This window comes from Pocillopora verrucosa, chromosome 11 (genome assembly GCF_036669915.1).
Source record: "Pocillopora verrucosa isolate sample1 chromosome 11, ASM3666991v2, whole genome shotgun sequence".
In the NCBI taxonomy this organism is placed as follows: domain Eukaryota; kingdom Metazoa; phylum Cnidaria; class Anthozoa; order Scleractinia; family Pocilloporidae; genus Pocillopora; species Pocillopora verrucosa.
The window spans coordinates 218,083-236,342 of NC_089322.1; the positions used below are offsets into that span (position 1 = coordinate 218,083).

The 18,260-nt window shown below is 36.7% G+C and overlaps 1 long non-coding RNA gene and 1 pseudogene across 1 annotated transcript in view; one reads left to right on the forward strand and one right to left on the reverse strand.

Moving 5' to 3' along the window:
- The window catches only part of LOC131773421 (uncharacterized), a 134,632-nt gene that overhangs the window by 111,598 nt on the left and 4,774 nt on the right, over positions 1-18,260 (forward strand). The gene's annotated exons all lie outside the window — the stretch shown is intronic.
- On the reverse strand, positions 4,375-13,137 carry LOC136284413 (cadherin EGF LAG seven-pass G-type receptor 2-like; annotated as a pseudogene).

Below are 18,260 nucleotides of genomic sequence, written 5' to 3' on the forward strand. Positions count from 1 at the left end.
TCTGGGAATTTTTAGGAATGTTTAAGAATTACTGGGAATTTTAAGCAAAAATTTGAGGCTAATGATATAAAATAAATACTTTAAATTAAAAAAAACCCAGCTAAAATTCAAGTATTCAATGAAATTTATTTAGAAGCTTAATTTAAGGCTTACATGTAAAATATTTTTGATTAATTATTAACATCAATGTGTGGTAATATTAGGATGGAATTTGATTTATTTTTCTTTTCTTGAAAACTTCATACGGATTAATCCTCAATTACAGCTATTCATATAAAATAGTTCTAATCAATCATTAAATTTGGTTTGACACAAATTGTGAATAAAATCTGTTGATTCTTTTCCATAAAATACAATATCTTAAGTTATATTTGAAAACCAAGCACTCTTGGGAGTGAAGGGGCTAATTACAGACAAATAAAATTGATTTTTTGATTAAAATCTTGTTTTAACCGTAACAATAAATTAGAATGAAGTTATCCTAAACTGCAAACTTAGCTGCTGTTTGTACTGTTTGTATTTTTTTTCCTGGGCTCACAATGAGTTGGCCTTGAATGAGATTGTCAACAAGAACCTTGACCATTTTGTATCTGGATTCCTTGACATCTGAATTTGAAAAAAAATAATATATTAAAATATGTATATTTAAAGCTCAGACCAGGCTTTTAAGATGGCTATGAGGAAAAGGGCATTCATTGGATTCTCAAATTGAGAAATCTCTGTTATATTGAGTGACTTTCATATTGGAGTTAGTACATCTCTCTCATGGATTTTACTAAAAAAGGGCTGAATACATTATTTTGTTTTTACCAAGGAGGGCTTCTTTATGTACTAAGGTTTGTTTAATAACAGTTCCTATTTTGAATCTTGAATGTTCCCAAACGTGACTAGAGGAATCTTGAAACCTTACTGATAGGTTTATTTCATTGTAAAGCATAATAAGCTTAAGAAACTGCGGCATGCAAGTGACCGATTCGATTCTCAGAATTATTCTAGTTTCAGTTGCGCCGAGCGTTATGTAAGCTTAATTCAATCCGCTACATCTATTCTTTTATAAGATTTTGATCACGTAACGAATATCGCAATTTTTACTCACCACAAACTTTCAAAATCGTAGCTTTACAGACGGCCATTCGACCCTTGTTTGTACCAGTCAACATGTCAACTGTTGTCCCTTCTTTTAACTCCACGGCGCCAACGACTTTCTTTTCTTTTACAACACTCACGCTATTCTCGTTTTCCCATTGAACCACAATAAAAGCTATCTTTAGAAATGTTATATTAAGCAAAACAGTTGAGAAAAGCGATCAACCGATGAAAAGTACATTCAAAGATGAGCGCCAAATGGAGTCTTCTTTGTTTCCGATCACGGGCATGATCACGTGGATCTTTTAGGACTTGTCATTGGCTAGCAGAGTGAATCCGCTGGCTTGCCGATTGCAGTGTTAAGAGAAGCGCTCAACTTTATTCTGACTTCTCCGACCGGTTCTCTGCCTTTAGAAGATGGATAGCTTGGTGATATAAATAAAGATGTGAGCTCACTCTATGTAGAAATAATCGACAAGAATCGATCGTATTACAAATGCTCGTTTTGTGGCCGAAAGTTGTCGAGGAAACAAAGACTCGAAACTCACTTGAGTTGTGTTAATGGCAAAGGTGAGAAATAACACAAGCCAATCACAGTTTTGAATGCGACTACAAATCGTCTTTTACCCTCATATTTATAAAAGAAGGATACCACATTCGGAAGTATGAGAGATACATAGATGATCCCAGTGTACCAGTACCTAAATCTACAAAGCTTGACCGTAGAAAGCGTTCAGCAACACGTTCCAACACCGCCATCTCGTTTCCTCAGTCAGTCGTTTCCACTGAACTTAAAGCAGTATTGACAACAGAGTAGAGTGCGTCTTACAAAGGAGAAACATTTGTACAAGAGACAGAAGTAGCTATATGCGATTACAGAGGTGCGTTGGAACTCTGGTCCACAAATAGTTATGCACAGCCCGAAGTATAAAACAATTTTGTTGATAGCTGACAGACAGAAGAACAACAAGTAAACTTAAGAGCTGTTATTATTGAAGTGTGACTAGCACTTTTCATTTTTATATAAAGAAGGACTTGTAATTTGCACCAAAAATAAAAAGACGTAATGTTTTTTGGGAGATCAGTGATTGGGACATTTAAGAAATGAAGTTATGAAAGGAAACTTAGTTGGTATTTCTCACTACTAACAAGTCTTGTTGACAAATATTTTCAGATCAGAGTTTCAAATAAAGTAAATTGAAGACGTCATATAAAAGGTGTTTTTCCTCAAAGGGAACATTGACTACCTCTGTCTTGTCTGCATGCCAAATGTTTGCGGTGTGTGGATGATCCACAAGTATTGGAACTCTTACAAAAATGTTTTGTAAGAATAAAAACAGCAAAACAAATTACAGCAATAAGTCATGAAAATAGAGCAAAACACTGAAAAAAAAAGGAGCAACAACAATCATGAAAAAAGAAAGATTAATTAGGTGTTGAATTTGTTTGTCTAAAGCATGAAATTTCTACTAAAAGTATTGTCAACAAAAAGTCTCTGACAGAGTTGGAGGCAACTGAGCTTGACTGTTCTAAGATTTTCTAACAAAGGCAACCAGTAATGTAGGTTAGGGAAGTAAGATAACAATGTAATTATTGTTAATTATTGTGGAAGTTGGCAATTTCCATTTAACATAACTGACAGCTGGTTCATGAGAAAATCCATATTAATGTAAAGATTTACTAAAACTTAGTTTGAGTAATAAATTTCATGATCTTTAAGTTATAAACATGTACATGTATGTATATCTCTTGGTAAGTTTTGTATAGCATACCTTTTATTGAGCCAAAGTTTTAAGCCTCTGAAATTAGTCTTTTTCTTAAAACCTTCACATTCAAGGTATTGAGAATTTCTTAGAATTTATGTGGACCTCAGGGTATAAAAATTGCCTCAAATTCAATTCCCAGAAATTCCCAAGAGTTCCACACTTCTTAAATTATAGGTAGTTTGTAAAACTGAGAATTCCTAGGAATTCCTAGGGATTCCAAGTCCTCACAAAACTGGAGTCTTCCTTTCCCAGAAATTCCCAGTAATTCCAAGCTTTTTAAATCAGAGCTAATTTGCATAGTTGGGAATTTTTGAGAATTCCTAGGAATTCCTAGGAATTCCTAGGAATTCCCAGAAATTCCCAGAAAACTGGGAATTCAGTTTGCAAGGGTCATTTGCATAATTGGGAATTTTTGAGAATTCCTAGGAATTCCCAGAAAACTGGGAATTCAGTTCGCAAGGGTTGTATCAAGCGAAAGCCGAGAGAAAACATTAAGGTTTGTGTTAACGTTTCACGGACAAGCTACCGACAAGCTACCGACAGGTTACCGACACATTACCAACAGTCGGCCGACTGTCGGCCGACTGTCGGTCCACTTTCGGCCGACAGGTAGCCTATATTTCGGGCAAAACCTGTCGGCCGTCTGTCGGCCGACTGTCAGCCGACAGTTGACCGACAGTCGGCCGACAGGTTTTTTGGGGAGCTCTTCTTCACAATTACCCAGATCTTGGGAGTTAAAGGGTTAACTTAGGAAATGTACAGAGAACAGTATGGAGAATATGGATACTGATGTTTGGGTGAAAAGGGTTAACGTAAAATTACCTTTTAAAAGGAGCTACATGAAGGGTCAGGTAAACCACTACATTTAAACTCACAAAAAAGCCTCACAACAATTGAAATTCCATCCCCCAACAGAAGGTAGAAGTATGCACCTGGATTGGAACACAATGCTCCTAACATAGTATATGTGACTAACTTGTTTGATTTCAAGTCACCTCCAATATTAATAATCTATTCGTTACACAACACCAGCACTTAACTTGAAAAACCTCAACATTCAAAAATTCATTGTGTCTTAATTCTGTCAGTTTTTCATCCATTCTCAATCCTGTGTGAAATTCAGTCAAATTCAGTAAAAAAAGTAAAGTCCACTTGAGTATCAAGTGGCCTGTGCAGTCACGCAGAAGTGGCAAGTTTTAAAAGGGGTGCTTACTAAAGTAAAGTAGAAGAGCTTATTCTAGGAATTATAGTACATGTAACTACAAATAAATCCTTACCAGGAAAGGCAACAAATGATCCTTTTTCAAAACTGCACGTTTTCAGCTGGTACAGTGACTCATCAACGTCACTCAGATCTTTGCACTGACAGGTGAACCTGCTTCCAAGAACATTTTTACAACCACCATCACTATGGCATGGATTTGCATTTAGAAGATTTTCTGTCGCTTTTGAGTCTGTAGGACACTTGCTCTTTGACATGTCAATCGCACAGTTTACACCAGTTCTTCCTGGATTGCAAGAGTAGCCTTCCTCTACACTCGCACACTTCCCATTGTTTCCACAAGGATTGAAGTAGCACAAGTTTAAACCTGTGTCACAACTTTCTCCTCGATAGTCAGTAGCACAGGGGCATCTGTAATTAGTTTGCACTCCAACTGAGCGGAATACCACCTTTAATGAGCTGTAGGTGTTGGATTTGTCAGTATAGTCAGTGTGTGACAAGCAGCTCTTTCTGGATGTCGGTAAGGGGAAGTTGCATATTTCTTCGACACAAGCCATCTTTGAAAGGAAAGGGGAGTGACTTTTGCTATTTTGGAAACCTGTACCATGTTTATGTACACCATGTCTCTCCCATACAAAGGATTATAAAAGCTAAAGCGATCATTTTTATAAACAGCCACCCAGAGCTTGAGATTAGAAATATCATCCTCAAGTGGTGACTTTGACTTAATTATCCTTGATTCTATAAGAATATACTCAGGATTCGTTTCATAATCCAACAATCTCTTGGTCACAATCACACCATTTCTCTGAATGACAAATGTTAATGGATCATTGCCAGACACAATGCTGTAAAAAATCTCACCACCTTGAACAAGGTCTTGGGACACTGCTTTCACGGTGACCACATTGGAACACATTCTCACATCTTCATCAAGAAACACTACATACAGATCCTTTTCAAATTTTGGTTTACTGTCACAAACATCTTCCAGTGTTATCTTGACTTTCACAGTTGACTTCATTGATGGTCTGCCTTTGTTGACAGCAACCACAGTCAGTTCATATTCAGGAATTGTTCACGCTCAAGTGACAGCAAAGTTCTGAAGACTCCCTGATTGCTGTCAATTTGAAAAGCACCACCTCCATCACCTAGATGAGTATTGAAAAATACAACAACAACAACCAAAAATATTTATAAGAACACAATCATAAATCACTTAATCAATACCTGTACTTGAAACCTATCAACCCTTTAACCCCTAAGAGTGACTAACATCTAATTTCTCCTTAAAATATCCCCCAGAATCACACATTAAGGTCACAAGAATAAAGGAAATGATCATAAACAAGAGAAGCTCTCGATGGTTTATCAAATTATCCTCATCAGCACCTTAGGAAATGTAGAGACAACAGTATGGAGAATATGCATACTGATGTTAGGCTGTAGAGGGCCAACAACATTGTGCTTTTATTATTATGTAAAAACAAACACATTCAATGTTGCCATGGGTCTCTTCAGATCACAGCAGATGTCCAAATGTAAATAGAACAAAAAAAAAATGAACACAAGAAGCAGCCAAGAGTGTCACTGATTAGATTTTTCTTCACCCACTCTTGCTAAAACACGTTAACAAATGTTAGGCATGCACTAGTGTTAGACAGTGTAGCTTAACATGAATTTTAAGTCAAAAGGATTTGGAATGTTGTAAAAAAAAAGCTACAGATTTTACATCTTTAACCCTTTAATCCCTAAGAATGATAAACATCTAATTACTCCCAACAGTTTTACCTCTGGATCAAACATTGAGGTCATGAGAAAAAAGGAAATGATCACAAACCCAAGAAACTCTTCATTGTTCTACAAATTCTCCTTGTTGGTTGAAAATGTATAGAGAACAGTATGGAGAACTTGTATACTGATGTTAAGCAGCAAAGGGTTAGGGATTACTAAGCTATAAATGTCTACAAAACAACAGGGAAATACAAATGAAAAGCTGAAATTGAAATATGTTATTAGACTGATTCAGTCTATATACACTACATGCAAGTATTTGGGGATTAAGAGGGTTAAGTTTCTAAAGAAACTATGGTGCTGCGTTGGTGGAGGAACAGGATAATTCATTATTATCAACTGAGTTGATAACCTACAGATTGGCTACCTTAAAGAATTACAAAGCTAATGTTTCAAGCCTTGGCTCTTTCTCAGAGCCATGACGATGGGCTAACACTCAAAACATCAGCTTTATAACTCTTTATGGTGAGTTACCAACTCAGTTGATAACACTAAATTACCCTATTTGAGGGTTACTTACGCATGCAACTCATGATGAAATATCAAACAGTAAATTAGATGTATTTACCATTTTTTGCAAATGAGTAGATAATGGCTTTATTTGAACCCACATCATCATCAACTGCAGAGACTTCCAAAACGGGTGTTCCAAGCCGTACATTTTCCAGAATGGATTTTTCATTGTTGGACTGTAAAAATCTTGGTGTGTTGTCATTTACATCTGTTACTGTTATATGTAGATTAGCAGTTCCTTTAAACGGCAGATTACCATGATCAGTTGCACTCACTTCAAACCTGTACTGTGAAGTTGTTTTGCAATCTAAAGGGTGCAACACAGTGATCTCACCAGTTTTAGAATTGATTTTAAAGTCTCACAGAGATTGTTCAATTGCATAGGTCAGTTTAGCATTCAATCCTTGGTCACCATCAGTTGCCTTGACGATAAGAACCCTTCCATCAACTGCGGTAGCCTCACTAATCTTTTGTCGGTAAATACGTTGTTGGAAAATGGGCTTGTGAGTGTTAGAATCAGTTACATTAATGCGCACACCTGCAGAGCTTTCCAAGTGACTGTACTAGCTTTTACTGTTAATGAGTAGAATCTAGTCTTGCTGAAGTCCAGTCTACATGATAATGTTATAACACCATTACCATAAATTCAAAAGCATTGTCTTTGACTAGGAATAGACATCTGGAGACTGTAAAAGATGGTAGTCTGCCCAAGGTCAGGGTCAGTAGCTGTCACCTGAACAATGGTTGTTCCAAATCCAGCATTCTCCTCCACTGAACCAATATAAATGGATTTTGAAAATCTTGGAGGATTGTCATTTATGTCTCCCACATTGACGGTCACTTAAGTTCCCAGGTGGAAATCTTATTAAGATCTTGGAAGATCTTGTAAGATCTTGGAAGATCTTGTAAGAATCTTATAAGATGGCAATTAAGATGAAGATCTTACTAAGATCTTATTAAGAATTAATAATCTTAATAAGATCTTGCCAAATTTCTTGAACAAATCTTAACCAGGTTTGAGGATTGTAAGATCTTAAAAGATCTTATTAAGTTTATGCAAGAATCTTGTAAGAATCTTGACAAAATTTTACAACACATGGGGATTAAGATCTTGGAAGGTTCTTAACAATATCTTATTAAGTTTATTTAAGAATCTTGCAAGAATCCTCACAAAATTTTACAAGAAATGGGGGTTAAGATCTTGAAAGGTTCTCAACAAGATCTTATTAAGTTTATTTAAGAATTTTTTAAGAATCCTAAAAAAAATTTTACAACACATGGGCATTAAGATCTTGAAAGTTCTTAACAACATCATATGAAGTTCACTTAAGAATCTCAGTTGTAAGAATCCTAATCTTTAAGAAAAGGAAGATCTTACAAGCTTCTTGACATGATCTTGGTAAGTTTGTTAAGAATCTTAATAATTAAGTAAGATTTGTAAATGTAACATCATAAAGATTCTAGACAGGATTTCATCTAAAGTTCATCTAAGAGTTTTGTAAGAATCAAAATTTTAAGATCAGTAGGAATTTAAATGTTCTTGACAAGATTTTATCAAGTTCATTCCAGTACATTCTTGAGTAACTTGAAATGCTTATCCTGTTCTGTTCATAAGAGAGCATGGGGATGCATAAGGCTTGAAACTTCTCACACATGATGTGAAAAATCCCATGTCCAAAAGGGGATCAAATAACGTCAAGTAAGCTTCTATGGTATGGTGTGCAAATTTCAGACCCGAGAACACAATACACATGCAGCTGCTTTCTAACGAGGTAATTGTTCCACTGGAATTATGGTATCAACAGATTAAATTTGGACAGACTTTTCAGATTACATTTGATGATTGATTATGAAATATACTGAACAGCTAGTTTAAATAATCACTAATCATGTTCATAGGGAGTGTCTAGAAAGGGATTAAACCTTCCCATCTTTGCCTTGAACATAAAGACACCCATAGATAATGTCACCACATTCCACAAGCAAGAGACTTTCGCTGATATGGTTCAGAAAAAAAAATATGGCAGTATGCAGACAGATGGCAGAATGAAAAGATGTATTTAAAAAAAATTCATAGCTAACTACTTGTAAAAATACTTTTCAAGAAAGTTGCACGAAATTTGTACTTTCACCAAGGCATTCCACGCTACAGCGCATACGCAGTTGTGTAAATTGTACACTTGATCGTTGTTGTTAACCGTTTTTGCATCATATCGTTTCGGACAAAGTTCGACAGAAATTCTACTTTGGTCGAGTGTTATCTGCTTGGTTGCAAAATTTAACTGTGCCTTACAGCCCTAAAGAAGAAGAATGATTTTGAGAATTAGGATTTTACCGACCAAATTCTTTACAAAATAACTAACAAATAAACATCGAAAATTTGCAGACCGGTCAGATGACAGATATTAAAAATATTTTTAAAAAGTTTATAGGTAGTTACTTACAAAATACTTGCGAGAGTTGCGTGACATTTTGTACTTTCACTAAGGCTCTCCCCAGTCTCCCGCTACGGCCGGCGCAAAATTACAAATTGTTCACTCGACCGTTGTTGTCAACCGTTCACGCGCCATTTCGTTTCGGCAAAGTTCTACAGAAATTTTACTTTGGTTGAGTGTTATCTACCTCGTTGCGAAATTTAATTGTGTCTAAAGCCCTGGCGAAGATTAATGATCTCGAGAATTAGGATTTTACAAGCCAAGTTCTTTGCAAAATCACTAATGTTACTGTCGCTTAAAATACAGAAAATGAAGCAGTCGGTAAGTAACATGAGTTTACAGCACACCAGAGAAGATAAATCGCGTTTTGCTTTTCTTGTGAAAGAACACTACGATTACACATTCAAGGTTGCGATATCCTTGTTTTATTCTGTCACGTGAAGTGGCCTCAGGTGAATAGTTTACACATCTAAGCACATAGAAAGCACACGTATGATTGTGCACGACAATCGCTTCATAACTCAAGGAACACATTGGTCTTGGTAGTTTAAGTATCTTGAGAAGATTTCCAAAAAAGCAACTCATCCCGAAGGTAAGTGCTACTGACTTTTATTCATTAAGTTCACGTTATCAACATTGCACATCTGGAAGGTGATGCGATAGACTTATTTCTCGCACTTTTTAGATTCTTTTAGCATGGACGAAAAAAGTGACGATAAGTTTATGTAATTGCAAGGCCACGGTATTTTTATATAAGGCAAATCATAAAATCTCGTTAGGGTTCGATTTCGTCAGGAAGCGTTTTTGTTTAGAATTGAGTGGAAACTGACACGAGATGTAACGCTATCATCATCAAAACCCCGTAACGGCGGCTGCTAACCTTACTGCACTTGTAGCAATTCTCTCAAGTCAGTTTTAAAAGAGAGATTGTTCCGGATTTAAGTGTTGTAGGCAGAATCATCGTAGCTTCCAGTCGTCTCGCATGGAAATGGTTCACAATAAACAATTAATTTGTCTTCGGCTTTACTAATAACCACTAGAAGTTAAACTAGAAGGGTGCAATAACAACACGAAATCGATTATGGAATTACTTTATTCCCAAATAATGAATTATAAATTGCCACGTTCTACTTAATAGTTTCCACTGATGATGATGATGATGAAAGCCAAACTGGGTTTGATTATCACGACCATGTCCACAGTGATGGGAATCTTCCCAAAGCAAACAAAAATTACCAAAAAATGGGAAGTTCTTCTGATGATGTAAGAACTCTAAATATTCAATGTTGGTGCATGATAGTTCATTTCCCCCCCTCCTTCAAGACTTCATTGACTTAAATGGCTTAAGGCAGAATTTTGGCACTGTTATCCTGTTAATTTTTACTCTAACACATTCTATACCTGTATTAATTCCATGCAACATTTTTTGTATTTTGTTTGGTTCTGTTTAGTTTTTATTTGTTTTGTTTTGTGAATGTGTGTGTATTTTTTTCTGGTTTTCATTTAATGCTGAGTTATGATTCCTTGCTTCCCTTTCTCACAATTTTCTTTGTTCTAAAGGTTAATGAAACTTAATTCAGTGGAGGGATTGCTCAATTCATATTCACAGGAGAACTGGAGAGATAGGATCACCTGTAAAAATGATTTTATCCTGAATAAAGTAGACTTTGAGTCCCATATTAATGCTACAAGCACAGAATGGGATAGAAGGGTGGCATCTCCTGATTGTAAAAAGGTAATTTTTCCTTTATCAACTTTTTGTGGGAATTTGGAATAGCTGTTTCAGCAGTGCAAAGCGTAAACAAAGTTTGTTGGATTGGAGTTGGGCAGTGCAAATTGCCAAGATTCATAACTGGGAACCTGTGCATAAAAATTTTGCTCTTCAAGATGATAAATTCTTGTTAAAGATAGTCACTACCTCCTTTTCTTTGCATACAGATGAGGCATGATGGTGATCAAGGAGAACCATTGAGAAGCTCCTCCCCTCTACCTTAGTAAGTACTCCTCACAATGAAACCAAGCTCCTATTACTCCTCTCTGGCAGGGATTTTAAAAAATACGCTCTCAAGGTTTTAGTATATTTTGTACCTGTATACAAATTACTATTTTCTTTTTTTCTTTTTTTCTTCCCACAGGAGCCATAAAACAGAAATTTGGTGATGCCCAAACGAATAAGAGGTGGTCTCAAATAAGGCTCTACTTGAATAAAAAAAATTGCTTGGATTCCAAGAGAAAAGTTCACAATGTAGAGGGCAATGTTGAATGAACTAAGGCTTGGTTGATATTTGTACAAAATTGAAATATTTGCAAATTTGCTTGTCAAGTAGCTGTCAAATTGACTAAAATGCCAACTGAGATGAGTGATAGTGAGCTTTAATTCTTTGAACACGTTTGCTGCAATACAAAATTTTGTTGTTTTTTTTGTTTTCATGCTTAAATTATTCTAAAAGAAGAAAAACCATTGCAGTTTGAATCAAACGAAGAACAATTTAAAACTGGAACATGCCTTTAGTTATTATGGCTTTTTTGTGCAAGGATAACTATGGTAGTTCAAATCAAACTGGCAAATGACTCCAACAATTAAAACAATTGTTTTTTTTTAATTTTTAAAACACACCAAAGGGAAGAACAAGAACTCTTCTTGTACAGTTGTCATTTAAATCGTGCATGTTTACCACTTAACATTTCTTATCAAGATCTTTTTTAGTAATTAATTTCACAGTGTTGAGAATTTGCAATAAATTTTGCTTAAAGTTGGATGAAGAAATTCTTTCTTAGTTGTGATCTCCATTCCTCAATCATCCAGTTACTGCATATTGCATAAACCATCAGTTACCTACTATGGTCTGAAAAAAATATGATACTTAAGAATTTTTACAGATTCTGCAAAAATTCTTGTAAGTTGTTTGAAAATCTCACAAGTTCTTGTAAGTTCTTTTAGAGATCATTAAGACATTGTTGAGAATCTTAACAAGTTCTTTTGAAAACTTGTGAAGGTACTTAATTAAGATTCTTGTCACAGGAATCCTACCAGATCTTGTAAGATTCTTGCAAGATTCTTGTAAGTTTCTTACTAAGATACTTATCAAGATTCTTAGTTAAGAATCTTATAGAATCTGGTAAGATCTTGTCACAAGATTCTTACAAGATCTGGTAAGATCTTGTCACAAGATTCTTACAAGAATCTTGTAAGATCTTACAAGATCAGGTAAGATCTTGTCACAAGATTCTTACAAGAATCTTGTAAGATCTTACAAGATCAGGTAAGATCTTGTCACAAGATTCTTACAAGATCTTGTAAGATCTTACAAGATTCTTGTAAGAATCTTGTGACAAGATCTTGTAAGGTCTTACAAGATTCTTAATTAAGAATCTTAATAAGAATCTTAGTAAGAAACTTACAAGAATCTTAGTAAGATCTTAATAAGATTTCCACCTGGGTTTGGCTGCTCGTTGAGGGCCTGCCCTTATCTTCAGCCTTGATGTGAAATACATATCGATTCACTGTCTCTCTGTCTAATTTTCTGGTAAGGTACAGGTCCCCAGTTTGGCTGTTAATACCGAATGGTAAATTGAACTCCACTAAACTGTAAATGATCTGTTGGTTTGTACCATCATTTGCGTCAAATGCAGTAACATGTGTAAAGGTGTGTCCTACACTCTCACGTTCCGAGACCATTTCTTGAAAATCAAAATTCACAAACTGAGGTGGATTGTCATTGACATCAATAAGATATATCTCCACCAAGGTTTCATTGTAATTTGGTGACTCGCCTTTGTCTTAGGCCATCACAAAAAGTGTATGCACTGGAATGTACTCATAATCAAGTTTCTTGTTTACTTTGATCTGACCATTAAGATGATTGATAGAAAAAAGTTCCTGGTCATTACCACTGCTAAAACTGTAGGTGACTTCACTATTGGTGCCAAAGTCCTCATCTGATGCACTTACAGTCAAAACTAGCTCCCCTGTTTTGATGTTTTCAGGAATCTTTTTAGAGTATTCTCTCTTGACATCGGTAACAGTAACTCGCACAGTAGCCTGGCCTGTCTTAGGAGGGGATGCACTATCACTTGCCTTGACAGTAAGGGAGAATTGCTGTTCAGTTTCTCGATCCAGATGTTTGTCTATAGTTATTGAACCACTACTCTGACCAATTGCAAATGCACTGTTAACACCATTATTATTAATGATGTTGTAAGGGATATCTGCATTGGAACCTGTATCTAAATCGCGTGCCCGCGAGCTCCGATATAAATATCTTCTGGTATGACTTTTCTGTAGGAGGATGATTCGAAGTTCGGCGCGTTGTCGTTTAAATCATCGACATATATGGTCAGATCTGCTTCAGCATACAACGATCTATCTTGTTCGTATTCGGCTTTGATACGAAAATAGTGCGTCGGCATCTTTTCACGACCTAAAGAAGCTGAAGTTTTTATTAATCCCGTGTTAGGATCGATCCCAAAGAACGACTGACTGAGTAAATTCTGGGACGCTTCCATCGAGGATTTAATTTTCCCCGCGTACCCATTGTTCGTATCTTGTGCTTGAATCGTTGTAACGCTTGTTCCTACGGGGCGATTTTCTCTAACCTTAGCAATTAACTGAGCGCTGGAGAAACGGGGAGCTGTTTTCTGTGGTCGACGACGAAATCGGCGTACCTTCTTGGCAAAATTGTTTGCGTTTTTATCGATAAACAACTCAAGTCGCGCTTCAAACCTTGTTTGTTTTCACTCGCATTCTTAGAACCAACCGGAAATGCCAACTCCACTACCAGAGTGTTTTCTTGAAGTCCAAGTAACGATTTTCAAAGCACCAAATAATCGGATTTGGCGTCGAATCTGAAATACTTTCTCCATGGTGTATCTCTAAGCCTTGGCGCGCAGGATCTTCTTCGTGAGTGAAGTCTTTCAATCGAAGCACACGCTCTCCGACTGGAGCGGTCCAAGACACTTTTCTCTGAAGCTTTCTACAGCAGTTTTTTCCAAAAATTGTCACGGTCAGAGGTCTTTGAGTCCTCTCTGCTGAATTAAATATGGAAGTCGATGATACATAAATATTAAACGAATTAAGCTGTAGAGATGTGCAGTCTGGCTTGCGAATCATTCGCAATAATCCGTTTGTTGAACAATAGACAGAATTTGAAGAAGAGTAACGTGTTCGTCGGTGTTCGATGCTTCAAGCGTGTAATTCGTCCATCCCGGTCTACTTAAATTAGCTAAAATACTATACGGCTCTAACGATGAATAAATATCAATAACGGTGCCGTCCACTTGATGAAAAAGCCACAGGCACAAGTGTAAAAGAAAACCCAACGATACGCGGTCTAAACAAGCCATTTGGCGGTGAGTCTGTTGACACCGTGTTAAAATAAGCGCTTTTCATGAGCGAAGTTGAAAATCACCAGTTCTTCCTTCAGCATACGTAAATGGACAACACTCGCTATTTTATTTTTCCATAAACACGGCCCAAGATTGGACAGAGCGCTCATCTTAGAGCACACCAGCTTTGAAATACCTTTGATCTTTACTGTTAGTTTGGTCGAGTGTCGGCGAGAGGTCTAATTTGTTTGACTGACAAGTTTCAATTATTTCAGCAGCTTATCGGCTTCCTCGCCCTCGCGTGATCACTTTCTATAACCGCGTTATAGAACCCAAGGTTTGCGTGACAAATAAAACTATTTGATTTACCACAAGCATTCTTGTGTGATTTATTTGCAAACAAAATAAGAACTAGAGACTCACCGTGTGATCAATACAGCAAGTACTTTCATTTCGACATATTGAAAAGTTTTCGAAAACATCGTTCAAATCATGAACTTTCGCAAAATTGACAAGATTTGCGCGGAATGTTACAAATTTTTTAGTGGAAATAAAATTGATTTAAAACGCTTTTGACCGTATATTTAACGCTGACTTGTATATTAAGGCTTGGGTGCCTCTCATACGAGATATCTTGATGATATTGCTTGGGCGTAAGCGCAAAAGTTAGTCTCTAATTCTTGCAGCTGAACCAAAAATCAAATATATGTATATATATTATTGCACATGATTATTATTATTATTGCAATAACACAACCAGACCTTTGCCTGGGTCATCCTTCATCTGATTTGTGCTCAATCCTTAGAAGAAAGATCGCAAATTAGCAAAGCGAAATTGTACTTGTAAACGAAAGTGTAGCGAGCGTGACTCTAACACTTCCTCTCAAATTCTTGACGTGCCAAAAATTTGCAGTGCGGAAAAAAGTTTCTAGAATATTTTGTCAAGTATGTTGTCTTTACAGGTGTTTGTAACTTGCTAATGATCGGTTGACGATAAAACACAAGAGACAGGATCCAAAAATATGTGATATTGAGGCTGCCTATGAGTTTATCTTAGCCATAATATATCTTCTCATTCAACAACGAAATTATTTTTCTTCTTTCCAAACTTGGAATAATAAAAAGATCGATTAAATTTCAAACGGGGAAATATGTTCTTATTTTAAAAATTTAAGGAATAATTAAGTCGCTAATTAACGATTGGCAGAAATTCGATATAAGGCGAAATTAAATCAAATATGGATACCAACAGGTATGAATTCGGAAGTAGATATTCGAGGCAGGAAGTTGATGCGACTGTTTTGTCATCTTGAAATTAAAAAAAAAACGTGTCCTGAAATGTTACAAAAAATGACAGCGATCTATTTTTAAAGCAAAGTGCACTGCTTCGGCGAGTCATTCCGAGTATAGGCGTTGAGTGCAGATCCGCCTACACTTGCTATGCGATATCTTAAAAATCACAAGAGACTCTCGACATCAAAGCCGTAATCAATTAAAACAGAGCTTACGCTGATTTAAATTTAACGCAATTACTCAAGAGCCTTAAACGCAATGCAATTTACAAAGCATAATTTAGTCTGGCACCGACAGTCTACAGTCTAGTGAACTGTGTTGACAAGTTCTTACCAAAGGTTGAAATAAATTTGAGAGGGTGAAAAGTTTTTTAAGACGAGGATTTGTGTATAGTCACCCATAAAAATGTGAACCCCATCTATCAGGGCCAGGCTTCTGTGATCAAACAAACAACAGACGCACACAACGCCGAAGATCCATTTCTCAAATTGCCTAACTGCTTAAAGAAAGATGGTTTTCGTCTTACCACGAGCATGGGACAAAGAAGAAATTCCGAGTTCCCATGAGGAATCGGATTCCGCGCTTCGATGCTCTACCACTGAGCCACAGAGACTCCACAGTGAGTGAGGTCTATTACGAAGTTCTATTCACAAATATTACGCTATCGACATTGCTAATCCTCGCAGTACGCAGGACGCGTGTCATATGAACTTCGTCAGAGACTTCACTCACCATGGAGTCTCTGTGACTCAGTCGTAGAGCATCGGAGAGCAGAATCCGAAGGTCTGAGGCTCGATTCCTCATGAGGACTCAGAAGTTTTCTTTGTCCCACGCTCGTCACAAGACGAAAATCATCTTTATTTCTCTACCGAGCTCAAGCACTCAAGACAGAGGGCACAGTTTTTCCCAATACGGACCGACAACGAAGGTAGGGATATACGCGGCGGTTCACGAAAGCGTTACCGTTTCCCGTGGCCAGAGATAGGAAAATACGGACCGCTCTCAAAACAATCAGATTGCAGGAATCGTTACCGTGCCCTCTGAGAAAAACGTAGGCATGCTATGCATGCAAGAGTTATTTTTTGGGGGCGGGTGGATAACTTGAAACATTGTAAGAAATGTCTACATTTTTACAAAAGGAAAGAAGAGAATTAACGTGGAAAAGAACGAAAATGTCGAATTAACTCTCACGCAGGTATTTTGTGGTAAACTGTGTGTGTTATGCGAATAACTGTAACCAAAAATAAACTGTATTGGTGCCACAGATACCTGTTAGTATAAAATGCAGACTGCAGACCGGATACAAAATGTATACTAGGTACAAAATGTAGCCTGTATACTGTAGAGTGGGTACACAATGCAGACTGAGAATCTGAAGAGTTTTTTCGTCTGGTAACTTACCGAGCGTCACGCAATCGCTTTTCCGCGATCAGCTCTCACGATTATTTGCACCATTGTGGAATATTCCTGGCCCGTATTTTGATCAAAATTGATCTTGATATAATTTCAAGCCTTCGTGTAGTCTTCTCACTTTGCGCGCGAGTTGGTTGGTGTGATGTCTGTACAGATTTTACCAACGTAATAAAAGTAGATGTAGATGTAAATGAGATGTCACTATTGAATATTTAACACGCGCAATATTCGACAGCTTTGCACGTGGTCCGTATTATCATCTTTTTAAGCGGCATGTGTTTATTTTGTTGACATTAAATACTCTTGAAGAGAGCGATACAGATCATAGTGCGAATAATTTTCACGCTGATACAGTTTGAATGAAAACGCTAATTTTTCATCTGAGATTTTCTGATAGCACAGCCAAGAATTCAACCTAAGAGCTCAGGCAGCAATACTCATTTTTCATGTTTTCAAGCGAAAACGATAAAATAAAGCTTCAAAGGAATTTCCCGGCGTTATAATAAACTGCACTGTTCCAAGACTGCTTTTTTAACAGTTTACTTTGAAATAATTTTCCGCCGACTTCGGTCGCGCATGCCCCGGAGCATTAGCTCTTCAGTAAAAGGAAGTGAAGCCGGATCGAATCAATAATCTCACGTTTATTATTTTCGGATATTATGATTGAAAGATCTGTTACAAGCTTGACAGGAATTTTTCGTAGAGATTCCTTTTAGTACGCAGAAAAATAGATATGACGGCAGTACCAAACCGCAAGAATTTAATGTGTTCCAGACCATGACTGACATTTCAAACTAACTTGGAGTCTGTTTTTCATCCTCCCCCTTCTCCCAGGGTCTTTCGAAGAAAAAAGGCTCCATGCACACTGTCTCCGTCACTCCTATCTACCAACTTTGTGAACAAAGCGTAAGTTCATTTTGTTTTCTTAGTTTTTTTTTTAATATTTTTGATTTTTGTTTGTTTTTGTTTTTTTTTTTGTGTTTTTTTTTTTGGGGGGGGGGGGGAGTGGAGTGAAGGGAAAAGGGGGGTCGATCTCATTTAACTTGCGTTATTTTTTCCCAAAAGTTCTCTTTTACATTATTCCATATGTTCGAGCCTTTCTACTAATCCAGAATTTCTTCAACTGAGTGTTTTTCTTCCTTCCCAAGATGTTCCGTAAACCATGAAAAAAATCTACATGCGTCACTCGGTGGGCGTTTAGATTAAATTTATTGCCAAGAGATATTGTTTTTCTTCTCTTTTCCTTATTATCCTTCCTTTTAAAAATTGTTCTCAGGGGAAGTGGGATTGGTTAGCCTTTCACTCCCAGTGGTGATCACTATGAATCTTCTTCCTATGATATCCATACATTATTCAGCAGACAGGTGATGAGAATATTCAAACTTATCAGGTAGAGGTTGTTATCTTGATTTA